The sequence below is a fragment of the Ursus americanus genome, chromosome 4 (assembly GCF_024610735.1).
Source record: "Ursus americanus isolate L20-20 chromosome 4, mUrsAme1.1.p, whole genome shotgun sequence".
Lineage (NCBI taxonomy): Eukaryota > Metazoa > Chordata > Mammalia > Carnivora > Ursidae > Ursus > Ursus americanus.
The window spans coordinates 54,457,250-54,473,568 of NC_142130.1; the positions used below are offsets into that span (position 1 = coordinate 54,457,250).

The following is a 16,319-nucleotide window of genomic DNA, read 5'->3' on the forward strand; positions in this document are numbered from 1 at the left end:
TCTTCTTTCTTCTTTCTTTCTTTCTTTTCTTTCTTTCTTTCTTCTTTCTTTCTTTCTTTCCACGACTGAGAACCACTGTACTAGAGTCTAGACATTTTATATCAGCATAAACAGAGTCCTTCAGAGATTAGGGGGTGGATGCAACTGTGGATGAAACCAAACTATAAAGTTTTAGAATGCGGTGGGGCTTTTTTGTTTTAATCTAGTAGGATTAACTGAATGCAATTGTTTGGTGGAAGTGATTGAAGCCCTGGGGATTCTCCCCTTACGCTGAGCAAGAGACCACAGAAACACATAGATCTTTTAATTGGGACCTTTTGCCGGAGCCTCTGGCAAGATGTAAAGCAAATGAACCATCAAGAGGACAGACTTCTTTGATGTATTTAGCAAGAGGGCTGACTGAAAAGGCTAGGCCCTGAGCTCCTCCCTGACCAGCTAACAGATTCAAAACTGGCTGAAACACAAACAGAAGTTCCCATGGCAGATTTAGCTTATAGTGTTATAAGGGTATACATGTTCTCATATTTATATACCTCTATCCACCCAATTCTAAATAAAATTGGTAACACGATAAGGAAAGTAAGGGCCGCTGGAATTGTTGATAATCTTCTAAATAATCTTAGGCAGTTGTTGAAATTTCTTTTCATCCATCCATCCGTCCATCCATCCATCCAACCATCCAACAAACACCTATCATTGCACACTTACTCTGTACTTCCCATTGTGGTACCTGGGATATATATGCCTCCCATTCCAATGGGAGAGAAACACAAGTAATAATCACATTAGAATGTGATATGTGCAATGAGACAGTGTTCCTATTCTTCCTATTACCTCTGTACCTTGCAATCTCTTCTACTGTGTAGAGCTTATTTCATTTTCCATACTTTGCTTAAATATGTTTTTTCAACTAGAGGTCCTTAAAACACAAGGACTATCTAAGTCTGTATCTTCAATACCAAATACAATTAATGGCATAAAGTAAGCATTCCACAACTGTAAATTGAATCAAATAAGACAGCTATGAGGGATATAAATATAGAGTGGAAGAAGGCCTATGGGAGTCAGGGAAGACTTCAAAGAGGAGTGATGTCTGGGATGAACCAAAGGATGAACCAAAAATCTGGTAGAGGTTTCCTCTGGGTGTGTGTTTAGACTTTGTCCCACGGCAGTGGAGAACTACTCTTAAGTTTCTAAGCTGAAGGGAAAGACGGTATGATAGAATCAGATTTGGATTTAAGAATCACCTCTCTGGAAGCATTATGGGAAGTGAATGGGAGGGTGGGAAAGCAGTAAGTCTGGGGGCAGGGAAGGTGAATAGAGAGGCTGTGACACTGCATTGCTGGCAAAGATGGATCCAGAGCAATTCAGGATGTTGACTTAACTGACAGGATGTAGCTGGCTGGACTTCGTGGCCTGTGTTTTACACACCCATCTCACTTGAGTGTGAGAGATGAGTTCATCTATTTTTCTTGTGCTTATTTCTCTTTTGCCCAGATCCCCTCCTTTACTATCGCTGTGAGAGAAATTATTCTGTCCTGTCCTATCATAGGTATTGTTCAGATAACTTAAATTTTCTGTGAAACAAGGTGGAGATATCTATCTATCTATCTATCTATCTATCTATCTATCTATCCATCCATCCATCCCAATCAATTAGATACATGTCCAGAGAGAGAGAGAAGTTTGGGCTTCCTACAAGGATGACAGGAGAATGGTGGGGTCATTAGCCAAAGCATGGACTAGTGCAGATGAGGGCTGGTTTGGAAGAAGAAAATGAGTTTCATTTGGGCATTCAAAAGGAACTGGCCAGAAATCAGTTGGAAATCTTGGCTGGAGCTCAGAAAGTGTGAGACACAGGTTTGAGACTTGGCAGCATTTACATCATTACTAAAGCCAGTGGTGTGCTATTAAGCTAGCTCTTAGAAAAAAAACAAAACCCCCAAAACCCAAACCTCCCTGATTTGCAGCATTTACTGATTTCTGTGGCATAAATACTCCCACCTTGGTCAATTTCAAGCTACCAACATGATGATCAATGAATAAACTGAGAAAAGACGTGTATAACTGGTCCTTAGGAGCTGACTCCAACATACCAGGGGCTAAGGCCAAGAATAAACAAAATTATCTGACAAAATGGAGAGCAAAAGAGCTGGGAATAAAACTCTGGGAAGTAAAGATATTTAAGAGGTGGACAGAAGATGAGTCAGGAAAGCGGTTTGAGCAAAAGCGGTCCTAGAAGTAGAAAACAAAAGGGGTCACAGAAGGCAAGGAAAGAAATTATTCAAGATGGACAGAGTGATCTATAGTGTTAAATGTTGTTGAAAGGTGAAGATAAATGAAGGGAGAAAGTGTACACTGGGTGTAACTATGAGGGTGCTGACCATGACATCTGTGGCGGGAGCCCAAGTGTGGGCTGAAGAATAAATGAGTTGTAGACAGGGAGGAGATCCTATTGGAGAAAGGAAAGGACAGATACAGGGAAGGGGCTAGAGGACAAATTGGCTGTGAGGAGGTGGAGGAAAGTTGAGGAAGCTTTCTCCTTATCCCTGTTTTTTGTTTTTTTGTTTTGTTTTAAATTAACATATAATGTATTACTTGTTTCAGGGGTACAGGTCTGTGATTCATGAGTCTTATACAACACACAGCACTCACCACAACACATACCCTCCTCCCCAGTGTCCATCACTCAGCCTCTCCATCCCCCCACCCCCCTCCCCTCCAGCAACCCTCAGTTTGTTTCCTGAGATTAAGAGCCCAAACTTCTCTCTCTCTGGACGGGTTTGTCTCCCTTCTGGTTTTGTCTTGTTTCATTTTTTCCTCTCTTCCCCTATGATCCTCTGCCTTTTTTCTTAAATTCCACATATCAGTGAGATCATATGATAATTGTCTTTCTCTGATTGACTTATTTCATTTAACATAATACCCTCTAGTTCCATCCATGTCATTGCAAATGGCAAGATTTCATTTTTTGATGACTGTGTAATATTCCATTGCATATATATACCACATCTTCTTTATCCATTCATTTGTTGATGGACATCTGGGCTCTTTCCATAGTTTGGCTATTGTGGACATTGCCACTATAAACATTGGGGTGCAGGTGCCCCTTCAGATCACTACATTTGTATCTTTGAGGTAAATACCCAGTAGTGCAAGTGCTGGGTCATAAGGTAGCTCTATTTTCAACTTTTTGAGGAACTTCCATACTGTTTTCCAGAGTGGCTGCACCAGCTTGCATTCCCACCAACGCTGTAGAAGGGTTCCCCTTTCTCTGCATCCTTGCCAACATCCATTGTTTCCTGACTTGTTAATTTTAGCCATTCTGACTGGGGTGAGGTGGTATCTCATTGCGGTTTTAATTTGTATTTCCCTGATGCTGGGTGATGTTGAGGATTTTTTCATGTGTCTGTTGGCCATTTGTATGTCTTCTTTGGAGAAATGTCGATTCATGTCTTCTGCCCATTTCTTGATTGGATTGTTTGTTCTTTGGGTGTTCATGATTTGATAAGTTCTTTATAGATTTTGGATACCAGCCGTTTATCTGATAATGTCTGGATGACTACAGCTTTGTAACATAGCTTGATGTCCACCATCATGATTCCTCCAGCTTTGCTTTTCTTTTTCAGGATTGCTTTGGCTATTTGGGTCTTTTGTGGTTCCATATAAATTTCTGGATTGCTTGTTCTAGCTCTGTGAAAAATGTGGTTGGTATTTTGACAGGGATTGCATTAAATGTGTAGATTGCTTTGGGTAACATAGACATTTTTAAAAAGATTTTATTTATTTATTTGAGAGAGAGTGAATGATAGAGAGAGAAAGAGCACAAGTAGGGGGAAAGGCAGAGGAAGAAGCAGACCCCCTGCTGAGCAGGGAGCCCAATGCAGGGCTAGATCCCAAGATAAAAATATGAAGGTACAAGTGTTTGCTCCTCTTCCCCTTCTTTATGGAATTCCAGAAAGATAGTATCTTTTATAAACATGGATGCATGTTTGTATTTTTTTTTCTTACTTTTTTGTTCTTTTCTCCCTTTGGGCATCAGATGGGAAATGGGTTTTCAACTCTGACCGTATATCAGAATTATACCAGGAAGCTCTGGAAAAATACTGATGCCAGGATATCACTCCCAAAATTCTGATTTAATTGGCTTTATGGGGAACATAAGCAATTGTATTTTTAAAAGCCTCACCAGTAATTCTAATTGTAGCCAGGACTAAAAATCTGTTGGAGCACATAACAGGTTTTCAATAAGTATTTGTTGATTTGAATTTGAGAGGAGGTGTGATTGGGATTAGGGGAATTGAACACTCCCTGCTCACTTAAATTTTTTTTTTTTTAATTTGAGTATGGTTGACATACAATGTTATATCAGTTTCAGGTATACAACAGTGATTCAACTTTTCTATTCATTATGCTACGCTTACCACAAGTGTAGCTATCATCTGTCACCATACGACACTATCATAATATCATTGACTATATTTCCCTATTCTGTGCCTTTTATTCCCAGACTTATTTATTCCATAACTGGAAGGCTATATCTCCTACTTCCCTTCACCCATTTTGCTCATCCTTTCCCCTGTTTACTTTGTTATCACTTCAGATCTTAGCAAGTGCCTAAAAGCTCTCATATTAAGTCTGGTGGGATGGTGAGTGGGTGGGTGAATGAATCAATGTTAAGTTCTCTGATGTACCATGGTTCAGCTGTGGTTGCTAGTTCAAATTCTGATATGGAAATATGACGTCTATATCTGTTTTTGCCTTTCTCTTCTCTCTTGACCACCTTACTCACTTTCCAGTGGAAATGCCATTAGGGCTGGCACTTTCTGTTTCGTTCATCACTGTGTATCTAGTGCTTAGAGCAGTATCCGGTATGTAATAGCTGCTTGGAAAAATATTAGTTCAATGTATTTCTTTCTCTCTCACATCCAAACACACAAACGAAAAAACAGAATTGCAAAAATAATAATTTTATGAGATTTTAAGACAGCCTTCTTAATATTACATCCAGAAATAAAACACTGGCATTACTGCTCTTGTTAGGTATGATTCACTCTTCCACTAGTAAGCTGGTGCCAAGTGCTCTAGAACTACTCTAGTTTCTTTATTCACCTGGAATCTTGAGACTGACTATGTATAGTCATGAGTTTTGGTAAAACTAGCCTGAATAAGTAAAAGCTTGTTATTTCCACTTTCCTTTCTGTCACATTAATGCCTAACTTTTAATATTAAAATATCAATAACATACTACAATATTAAAACATGATTACCTTACTCTTTGTACCTTAAATGCTTTTCTGCAGGAAAGGGAGGAGACTAAATAGATGAATATTTCTTAAAAACTGCTATGAGTTTTTAAGAAACCCACTTCCACCATTTAAAGATGTTTCTTTATAAAGGCAGAGCAGCTTTCAGGAGCAGTGAAAAATGCAGGAACAGGAGGATTAAGAGAACAGGGTCACAGCTTAGACCAAGGAATGGAATCAAGAGCTGGAGTCAACTGGGGAAACTGGCCAAAACAGGTGTTGTGGTCCTGGGGCTCCAGAAAAATGGGGGAGGAGTACAGTAAATGGGTTATTAGACAGGAAGAGATAGTCTTCCTATCTGGGGGATTTTCCCATTTCATCCCTCAGGTCCCCCTCCCACCCCTATGTTTGTTACCCAGAATCCTAGTCATGTGGCCTGGAGTCCCTAGGAACACAGAACAGAACTAGGAAATGGAGCACACAAGGCAGGAATCAGAACACCCGGCTGTTAATTTCCACAGGCTCACTTTGGACTTTGTGAGCTTTGGAGGCATAAATCTCAAATTTATAGTTCATTTATGTCCAAGATAGTCATAATACTCCATACAGTTATTGTGAGATCCAAATAAGATAACATATATGAAAGTGTTCTACAAAGTGTGAACCAATAGCTAAATGTTAAGCTAGTTTACTCTGATTTTAGACTGAAGAATTTGAGAAAAAAACCCAAAAACCCTAATTTTTCCTTTGTAATCCATGACAAAATGTACCTGCTCTGTATAAACACAGTTATACCACACCTCTAACAATTCCATATAGATATTTGGAAACACAGACAGTTCCCAATTACTTGGTACTCCAAAACAAGTTTTAACAGAAATCAAGATAGAAGCCAGGGGAATGAAGGCTCCGGACAGATTTGGGACAAGGCATAAATCACAAAATGGAAGAACTGGTCTCAAAAATAACTGGTCAATGGTGGGAGTTAATGTGTTATTATAACAGATGTTTCTGTAAAAACTATAGAGGCAGTCCAGACAATTCCACTTTTCCATGTTTGCAGGAAGCAAATAGTAAGAATTTTTTTTCATTTGTACCATCTAGCTGCTAGTCAGAACTGTACTAAAAAATGTGCAATATGACTTTAGAAATAGCTTTTATTTTCTTTAAAGATTTTATTTATTTACTTATTTGAGAGAGGGAGAGAGAGAGAGAGCGTGCACAGGTGGGGGGAGGAGCAGAGGGAGAGGGACAAGCAGTCTCTACACTGAACGTGGGGCCAGTTGTGGGGCTTGATCCCATAACCTCGAGATCGTGACCTGAGCAGAAACCAAGAGTTGGATGCTTAACCAGTTGATCCACCCAGGTGCCCCTAGAAATGGTTTTTAAAACAAAGCTTTGGGGCGCCTGGGTGGCACAGCGGTTAAGCGTCTGCCTTCGGCTCAGGGCGTGATCCTGGTGTTATGAGATCGAGCCCCACATCAGGCTCCTCTGCTATGAGCCTGCTTCTTCCTCTCCCACTCCCCCTGCTTGTGTTCCCTCTCTTGCTGGCTGTCTCTATCTCTGTCAAATAAATAAATAAAAATCTTTAAAAAAAAATAAAATAAAACAAAGCTTTTCCAGGGCACCTGGGTGGCTCAGTCGGTTAAGCATCTGCCTTTGGCTCAGGTCATGATCCTGGGGTCCTGGGATCGGAGCCCCACATCGGCTCCTTGCTCAGTGGGGATCCTGCTTCTCCCTCTCCCTCTGATGCTCCCCCTGCTTGTGCTCTCTCCCTTTCTCTTAAGTAAATAAATAAAATCTAAAATAAATAAATAAATAAATAAATAAATAAATAAATAAATAAATAAAGCTTTTCTTATAAGAAAAATTCAGAAGACTGAAACTTCAGACTTCTAAAAAAAAGTATGGTTTGGATTAAAATCGAAAGATCTCATAATAATTCTTTAAGTTTTTATTAATTTATTATAGAATAAAAAAGTTATTGAAATAGAACAAGTAAAAACAAGATTATTATGAAGCATGTATTGACCAACAATGAAATTACAGCTTATCTTTGCATCCTGGTGTACCAGCTCTCTTTTTACTTTGATTCAATTAGCAAAATATAGCTATTCCTCAGAAACAGAATAATTGCCTGGAAGAATACCAGCCTCAAAATCTTTTAAGAATCCAACAGGATGAGAGATTGGCAGCTTTGTTTTAAAACTATGTGCATTACTGTTTGCCAGATCAAGTTAATGAAATGTTTACTGCTAGAGTGTTATTTTTAAGTTAACAAAAGCATTTTTGCTGACTTGTTCATTGGACATATGCATGCAATTTAAAATGGAATTTCAAAATACTTTTATTACATGCACCCATGAAGAAAATAACTGAGGTCTTAAGATGGTGCTAAAGTAACTCTGACTTTTTTTTTAAAAGATTTTATTTTTAAGTAATCTCCATACCCAATATGGGCCTTGAACTTACAACCCTGAGATCAACAGTTGCATGCTCTGCTGACTGAGCCAGGCAGGCACCCCAATTCTGACTTTTGATTCATTTTAATAACAAAACTGTTGGAATTGTCAGCCACGTGGCTTTCTACTTGAATAAGATTAAGGCTACAGGGTTCAAGCTTCTTTAGTTTAAATCTCTTGTACCTACATATTTCTTTGTACAGTTTCCTAGTACATTCTTCCTCTTTCAACTAGATCAGGATTTCTCAACCATGGCACTATACACATTTTGGACTGGATAATCCCTCTGTTGTGGGGGGTGTCATGTGCATTGAAGGATGTTTAGCAGCATCCCTGGCCTCTCTATTCACCAGATGCCACAGCACCAACCAACCCTGTTGTGACAACCAAAACTGTCATCAGAGTTGCCAAATGTACTCTGGAGGGCAAAGGTATCCCCCACTGACAGCCACTTAACTAGAGGAAGAGCCATTCTCCTCCTTGTTATTAGAGTTCTTGGGCCCATATCCATTACCACTTCATATTATCTCAATTTCTCTCCCTCTCCCTCTGCTACCTGTAATTCCTCTCTTTGACAAACTAACATCTCAATTCTCCCCATTAGAAAAACGTAAACATACTGATCAACCAAACTCGAGTAAGTTCTGCAACTTATGTAGCTACCACCTCTGTTTTCTTTCACTAGGAATTTTTAGAAAGACTAACCTTAATGAGCACTTCTCAAATTGTGTTGTTAAAAATAATCAGTGCTGGTGATAGATTTTTTCTTTTCTTTTAAATAGTACAAAAGCCACCAAGCACACATATATCATTATTCTCTTTATTTTACTGTGGTATATCTTTATGGCCATGGAATGGAGGGCCATATATTTAATGTAGTAAGCTTCATGAAAAACCATCTGATAAAGATATATCACAACCAATTTACATACTGATACATAGGCCCCATTTATCAACCATCCTGTTGATGTAAGTTACCTTTACATCTTATAATTTTGATACATTTGGGATATTTGGTTCTTAGTAAAATAAAAATGATTTAAATTTTCTACCCTGTAGACTCTTATAAAACTTAAAACACATATGAAAGAAATTCTAATGTCTCATAGCAATCAATTCATCTGGGAATACATTGCTTTCTATTGACTTTGGCCCATGTGCAAACTGTATCTTATGAGGTCATATAAGAATTAAAGCATTGTGATACAAATGAGTTCTGTGGTCACAATGGCTTTAGCCTTCAATGTGCTTCATGTATATATGCAATAGGACTCAGAAATAGCCTTTGAAACAAAGCTCTTCTTATGATTTTAAGAGAAAATTCAGACTTATTTTTAAAAAGCATGGTTTGGCTACCTTGTTTCTTGAGACTGATTATCTTACTAGACAACTGATTCCACTTTTGGAGCTCTTTAAATGTTCTAAAACAGTATTTCTCAATCTTATTTTGAAACTATGACCTCACCTAGGATGATTTCTCACTCAATCCTCCCTTTATTCTAATTAACCCAAGTCTTACTGAGCTTTACTTTTGGTAGTCTATTTTTTTTTTTTTTTTTAAGACACAGTTGGGGCTTCTGGGTGGCACTGTCAGTTAAGCCTCTGACTCTTGATTTTGGCTCAGGTCATGATCTCAGGGTCCTGAGATGGAGCCCTGCATCCATCAGGCTCTGCGCTTAGCAGGGAATCTGCCTGAGATTTTCTCCCTCTGCTGCCCCCCCCACCTGCTACGTGTGCTCTCCCTTTTAAAATAAATAAATCTTAAAAAAAAAAAAAGAAAAAGACATTGAATTTGCTATTCTTAACTACATTTGTCCTGCATCCCCTTCCCCTATACCTTCCTCATGGCAAAACCTTTAAATATTTTTATTTAACAAGATTTACTTTGTTCCCACTAAATCTTTTCTTCTAAGAGTAGTATCCTCAACTTATTTAACTCTGGAATCCCATTTGTCCAAATTCCTTATCACTGTGGTCATCTGTTTCTTAAATATTCCTTTTAAAATATGGTACCCAGATCTAAATGCATTATTTCATAAATGCAGAGAATTATGGGACTATTTTAATTTTTATTCTGTACACTGTGTTTTGGGCTGGTGTTTGACAACACAGAATGCCCTCAATAAATATTAGCTGTATATATGATTCTTGATTTTGTCATATACTTAGCTTCTCAATCAGGCAGGATTCTAAGTAAAAAACAGGTTTTTCTATTCTTACCACACAACTCTTTCCTTTCTACATGAAGGGATCCCTCCCTCATAGTGGTTTAAGTGGTTGGCCTGAAAGGAGGCATAGTTTATTTGGCTAAGGTGCTCATTCTTTCTAAAAAGCACCCTAAGGGGGAAATTCTTGGCAAATATCCTCTGAGAATAGAAACCCCTTGGCAGTGTGCAGAAGGACTTGCAGTGACCAGGGATAGAGGACAACTGACCACATCAGAAATTTATCAGAAACTTAATGCAAGTGATAGAATTTCACAAATTTTTAGAGTTCACAAAAAAGTTATCCAGGGCTCATGAGCTAATGCAGACTAACTGGTGCCTTCTGTTTCTGCTCTGCCATTATCTATCAGTAATAAATGGTTTAATCCTAAAAATATATTGTGTGGTTTTCATTCTTGGCTCTAGATTGCTTGTGGAGAAGATAAAATATAACCTTTAATTTGGTTTGTCAAGACATCCTACATAATAAATAAATGAATTGCTACTAGTAAAATTGTACTCAAAGAATGCATTTTTGGCTCCCAAACAATCACATTCCAATTTCACTTTTAAAAAATCTGCTTAAGGGGCGCCTGGGTGGCTCAGTCAGTTTAGCACCGGACTCTTGGTTTCCGCTCAAGTCATGATCTTAGGGTCCTGATCGGCCCCCACGCTCCACACTCAGCGTGGGAGTCTGCTTGTCCCTCTCCCTCCCCCCAGCCCCTCCCCTGGCTCTGCAAGTGCTCTCTCTCTCAAATAAATAAATACACAAATAAATAAAATCTTTAAAAAAATTTGCTTAAGCCAAGAAGAAATACGGATCAATTATTTCATACCTGAATATACAACTTAAGTTTTATTTTACCATGTGCTTTGTACTGAACACACACATATACAGACACACACATCCTTTTTTCATGCTGATGAACATGTCACAGAGATCAAGAGATTAGCCAACAATAAAAGAAAATCTATTAGGTAACTGATTTACAAAATGTAGTACAGGCATTTTTGTTATTGTTGTTGTTTGTTTTGTTTTTGTCTTTTCCCTCTCTTATCTTCCTCCAGCCTGTTTTCAGACCAAATCCGTGCTCTCACTTCTTTTGGCAAGTTAATCTACATTCTAAAATCATTCCATTGGATGGTCTGTTCTCCTTTGCTTTCATCCTCTGATTTCAACTTTTCTCAAGACTACTGTAGAATCACATGGAATACTGATTTGAACAGCTGGGAATGGAGATTCTAGGTAAATAATGTGATGCTTCACTTTCTCTACATCAATTCTAGAGACATCTTTCTTGGCTATTCCAATAATTCAGAGAAGTTAGAAAACAATGTCCATGAGAAATTCTTTTCAAAAGGCACTAAAGGCAAGTGACATAATGGCTGTACAAATGTCTGAATCCTCTGGAAGAAAGGCATTCTTGATATATTCATTATTGTGTTTATCATTTCTGAGGGACATAGAATAGTATCATCCCTCATATTCTTAGAGTGGGTACAAAGCACAGCTAATGGGAGGATACTTCAAAACAGTCTGTGCTACACAGTATCATACAGCATTGTATATGATACTTTGAAGTAAAAAACATGCTTAACACAGATGCCTTCAACTACAAGCCCACAATACATGGATTTATTTATTTTTTATTGTTGTATAAATTACCATTTCATAGAGTTGGGCTGTTCAATTGTCATCACAAATTTTATAAGCACATTTTTGAAAAATGAGGAAGGATCATTCTATGAAATGCTACATATGGCATTAACAAGAGTCATGCAAATGAACAGTGCTCTGGTTGCTTCCATGATTGAACATTTTGATGATTCAAAAATAGTTTTAAAAATTACCTGAATGAAATTTTGCACTCACTGATAAACACACAGCCTCAGATCAAATTGGTGGATTTGAAATGTATAATAAGCATGACTGGCGTAAGAAAAGACATCACTGTACAGCAAATAAATGGAAAAATGTGCACTTGCATATGATTTTAAAGAACATATACTAAAGTACATTATCAAAATACTTCTATGAAGTTCTACCCCAAATTTCTACATGTCTTCATAGGAATAGAATCTTTCCAATTATACAACAAGTATTACCAAGTAATACTAAAATAAAACATGGAGAATTATTTGCTCTGAATTCTGATTAAGTATGAAGCATCCTAGACTCTAGAATGATTAAAATGTCCATAGAACAAAAGGTCTTAATCAACTATGATGCACTTTAGTGCAGGATACTATATGTTCCAATATGAAATATATTTCATATATTCTCAGCCAAATTCTTTAGTTTCTATGTAATAACTTCCTAATAGTAGTAGGTTCAGAAACATACAGGAATAGCCAGGGCCAATGAGTTGTCTTTTCAGTGAAAATGGAAGATATCTGCAGCTCTAAATAACTGTCCAGTTCACTAAAAAGTAAAAAACGTATTAGCTCATATAGATTTACTAAGTAAGGGGATGACAAAGTCTCAATTAACTAGCCAGAAAATTGTATTCAGAACTCTTCTGTAACATATTCATTCATCTGACAAATTTCTATTGAATGCGTGTGTGCTGGGCATTGCTCTAAGTCTTCATGTATCTCTTCATGTATATGATGAACAACATGTACAAGAGACAAAACAGATAAGTCAATGAACAAAAAAGATAAAATCCCCAACTCTATGGAGCTGATATTCTAGTGGGAGAAACAGACAATAAATCATACAATAAGCAATTAAATGATACTACAGATTAGAAGGTGGTAAGTGTTGTAGGAAAAAAAGAGGAAGAGCAGTCTGAGAGAGGACTGGAAGAGTGGGGGTGGGCTGGTCAGGTGGGATTCACTGAAAATATCAGCCCTGAGCAAAGCTAGGAGTCTAGAATATTAGCTGAGTGGCTCTGGGGGACAGAATTTTAGGCAGAGTGTGAACAATTGGTCCAGAGCCCTGAAAGTTTCCCCATGTCTGAGTTTTTTAAGTTAAGAAGATTACACTAAAATGTATATTGAAGGTAAAAATCTCCTTCTATTATTATTATTTTTTTTTAGAAATACCATCACATCCCACTTATATAAATTGCAAACACAGGTCTAGAATGCATGAGAAATACCTAGAATGAAGCTCATTAACATCTTATTGGAGGTTATTTCTGTGTAGTGGATCTTGGGTGATTTTTACCAACTTCTTTTCATCTCTCCATATTGTTTTAGTGTTTTAAGCCAATGATCATTATTAGGTTTATAGAAACAATAAGACTATTTAACAACCATTAAAAAAATGTCAACTTTATTTATACTTATTTATAAATGACTGAAAGAGCATATTGTATTTGTCAGAAAAATATAATACAAAAATCACTATGCTTGGACCTTCACTAGTATTTATTCCCTGTGCATGTGTAAATAAACACCTACACAAACTTCTTCCTTTAGAAGGAAGAGGAGAAAATAACATGGACTTTGGAATCAGGTAGATCTGGTTTAACTCCCAATTCCAACTAAACTGCACAGTGTTGAACATGCTATTGAAGCACTCTGAATTTTCCACTTGTAAAATGGGGATTCGTATATTCATTAAATCTGTATTAAATGCCAACTGTGTACCATTATGAGTGCTGAGAATAATATTGAGAATGAGTAGGGAGACAGAATATACAGATAGATGAGGAGCTATAGCAACCTGCTGATGCTGTGACAGACTGACAGATACCAGTGCCAAAGAAGCCTGAAGGAAGGAGGGTTTGACTCTTCCTAATTAATTTAAGGAAGGCTTAACTGAAGAGGTAAAATTCAACTTAGTCCTGAGGATTAAGTTGGAGTTTGCCAGGAGGCTACAGCTGTGGCAGTGGAGGCAGCATGATTAAATGTAAGGAGGTGTGAAAGAACTAGGGCCAGGTGTCAAAAAGCTATAAGCGCCATACGTCAGCACAGAGTTCTTGTGAGGCTCATCAGTGCAATGCATGGGGCAATGTTTTGACAGTTTGGGGTGTATGTACCCACACAAATGGAGGAGGTCATTTGTTCTTGAATTCTTGGGATCATCTTTGCCTCCTCTCTAACCCCTATATCTCATTAACAAGCCCAGTAACTCTTCCTTCTCAGTATTCTACCAATATTCATTATACTTCATTTGGCTGGAAGGATACATAGTACTTAGCCAGTATTGAATGCTTTCTACTACCGGAGAGTACTCTAGCATGGCATAAGAAAGAAGCACTGGCCTGGGTGGTTCCTATCCTGGTATACTGCTGAATTGCTAGAGACCTTGGACATGCCACTTACTGTCTCATGTCATTTTCACCCAATAATGCAAAAAGATTAACAATGGATACTTACGAAGTGCCAGGATTGGTGCATATACTGTCATGTTTGCTTCTCACAACCATCTTACAATTATGTTACTACTATAGGCCCGCAAATCCCTTACGTACAATTCCGAAATCTACTGAAAAAGTAGTGAAATCCAGTAGTTTTAAAAATAAGCTTGTAACAAATTCATTTGTATAAAACCTGAACTAAATGCATATAAGAATATTTATCATTTTGGGGTGGCTGGGTGGCTCAGTCGTTAAGTGTCTGCCTTTGGCTCAGGGTGTGATCCCAGGGTCCTGGGATCAAGCCCCACATCGGGCTCCCTGCTTTGCTGGGAGCCTGCTTCTTCCTCTCTCACTCCCCCTGCTTGTGTTCCCTCTCTCGTTGGCTGTTTCTCTCTGTCAAATAAATAAATAAAATCTTTAAAACAAAAACAAACAAAAAAAGAACACTTATCATTTTTACTTCACTTATAAATTCTCATATCACCTGCCGTGGAAAAACAAATGTGTTGTTTATGAGGCACTGCCTCAAACCGTGTTGGGGAGGTTATCTAACTCATCTAATTACTGCACAAATGATCTTTCTAAAAGTTGAAAAATTCTGAATTTCAAAAAACCTAATGTAAGAGTTTCAGATATCATGGATGAGCAAGCTGAGATAGAGAGGTTAAATAATTTGTTCAAAGGCACACAGTTAAAATTTAGTAGCACCAGGTCTCAAAACCCGGCAATTTGGCTCTAGCTCCTAGACTCTTAACCATTTAGCTAAACTTGCTCCGAGTGTCCAATAAATGCCAAAGACCTCCAAAGCTCTAGGGTACTGTAAATCTCACTTAACTACCCATACTCCTTCAACTGAAGTAGGCTTCTCATTATTTCTAAGACATATCCTCTACTTTCCAACTTCTAAGTAATCTTTGCTCAGAATTCCCTATCCTACAATGCTGTTTTAACAATTCCTACCCATTCTTTAAGACTCAACTAAATGCCGTTATCCTCAGGATAATGTTCTAGATTCTCTTAATCACAAATGAGTTTTCTACCTCACTCTTTATAGTACTTTATATCTCTTTTTGGGGGAGGGGCACTAGACAAATTCAACCTCTTAGTATAGTTATTTGTGAACTTATCTTGTCTCCCAACTGAACTGTGCCCTCTTTCAGGGCTGGGAAGGACCACATCCCATTCATCTTTATATCTCCACAGCACTAGACCAGTGCTATGAATATTGTCATTGTTCCATAAATGTTGGTTGCAAGAATAAAAAGCTAACAGTATTTAAATGACTTTTGTAGTGATGTGTATAGATGATATGTAACTCCCCAAAAATGACAGGTTTAATCTTTCCCTTTTTAAAATACTGCCATTTTCAGAGGAATTTTCATAAAGAAAGGATTTTCTCTTATTTTTCATGAGATTGAGTTAAAAAAAAAACAACAGGGAAAGAAAAACACACCATTTCTATTTATGAATGACTAGACTCTAAGGCTGGCTCATCACCTTGAACTTTAGTTCCCACACAGAAATTATTCAATTAGAAAAGGGAACATGATATAATATCTTTAGAATCTTTCCACTCTGATAAATTTGATTAGCATCTTTTAACTTTGAGCCATATATCAAGAGCCTTTTTAGCGTTGCCTCAAAAGATGGTCATAAAGAGAGAACACAGTGGAATTTGGGGTCATTCTTATTTTTTTCTCATCTTAAATAGTTTCTAGGAAATGGTAAGATTTGAGAATTTTTATTTTGTTTCCACAAGGGAATTACTGAAGATGCCATTTTATATTGATGTACTATTCTGAGTATACAAATTCTAAATACTTTACTATTAAGAATTTATTTCTAATATTTTCCAGAGGTAGGTTTAAAAATGTGTTTTCTTTTTAAATGTCCATTTCTTATTTTATGTAATGAATGACTTTAGGTGGAATTATGAGGGACTTCAAAATGAAATATTAATCTTAAAGAGGACCAGCTGACATAATAATTTGCACATGGAAAGCTTGGCCTCTATTTTTGTTGCAGTTTTTTTTTTCTTTTAGGTTAATGATGTATATATGCATATAATGTGCTTTGAACTGGCTTTCTAGTAATAAT

General features: G+C 37.4%; 2 protein-coding genes across 6 annotated transcripts in view; one reads left to right on the forward strand and one right to left on the reverse strand.

Annotated features, from left to right (window-relative positions):
- Positions 1-16,319, reverse strand: part of CMSS1 (cms1 ribosomal small subunit homolog) — a 384,053-nt gene that overhangs the window by 195,179 nt on the left and 172,555 nt on the right. The gene's annotated exons all lie outside the window — the stretch shown is intronic.
- FILIP1L (filamin A interacting protein 1 like) overlaps positions 1-16,319 on the forward strand; it is a 291,272-nt gene that overhangs the window by 108,357 nt on the left and 166,596 nt on the right. Inside the window, exon 1 of one of the 2 annotated variants that reach the window (XM_087861692.1) lies at positions 11,143-11,158. The exons of the other annotated variant lie outside the window; for it this stretch is intronic. The gene's annotated coding sequence lies outside the window, so the exon portion shown is untranslated. Of the gene's footprint in view, positions 1-11,142; positions 11,159-16,319 lie in introns of those variants that run through there. 2 annotated transcript variants of the gene reach the window in all.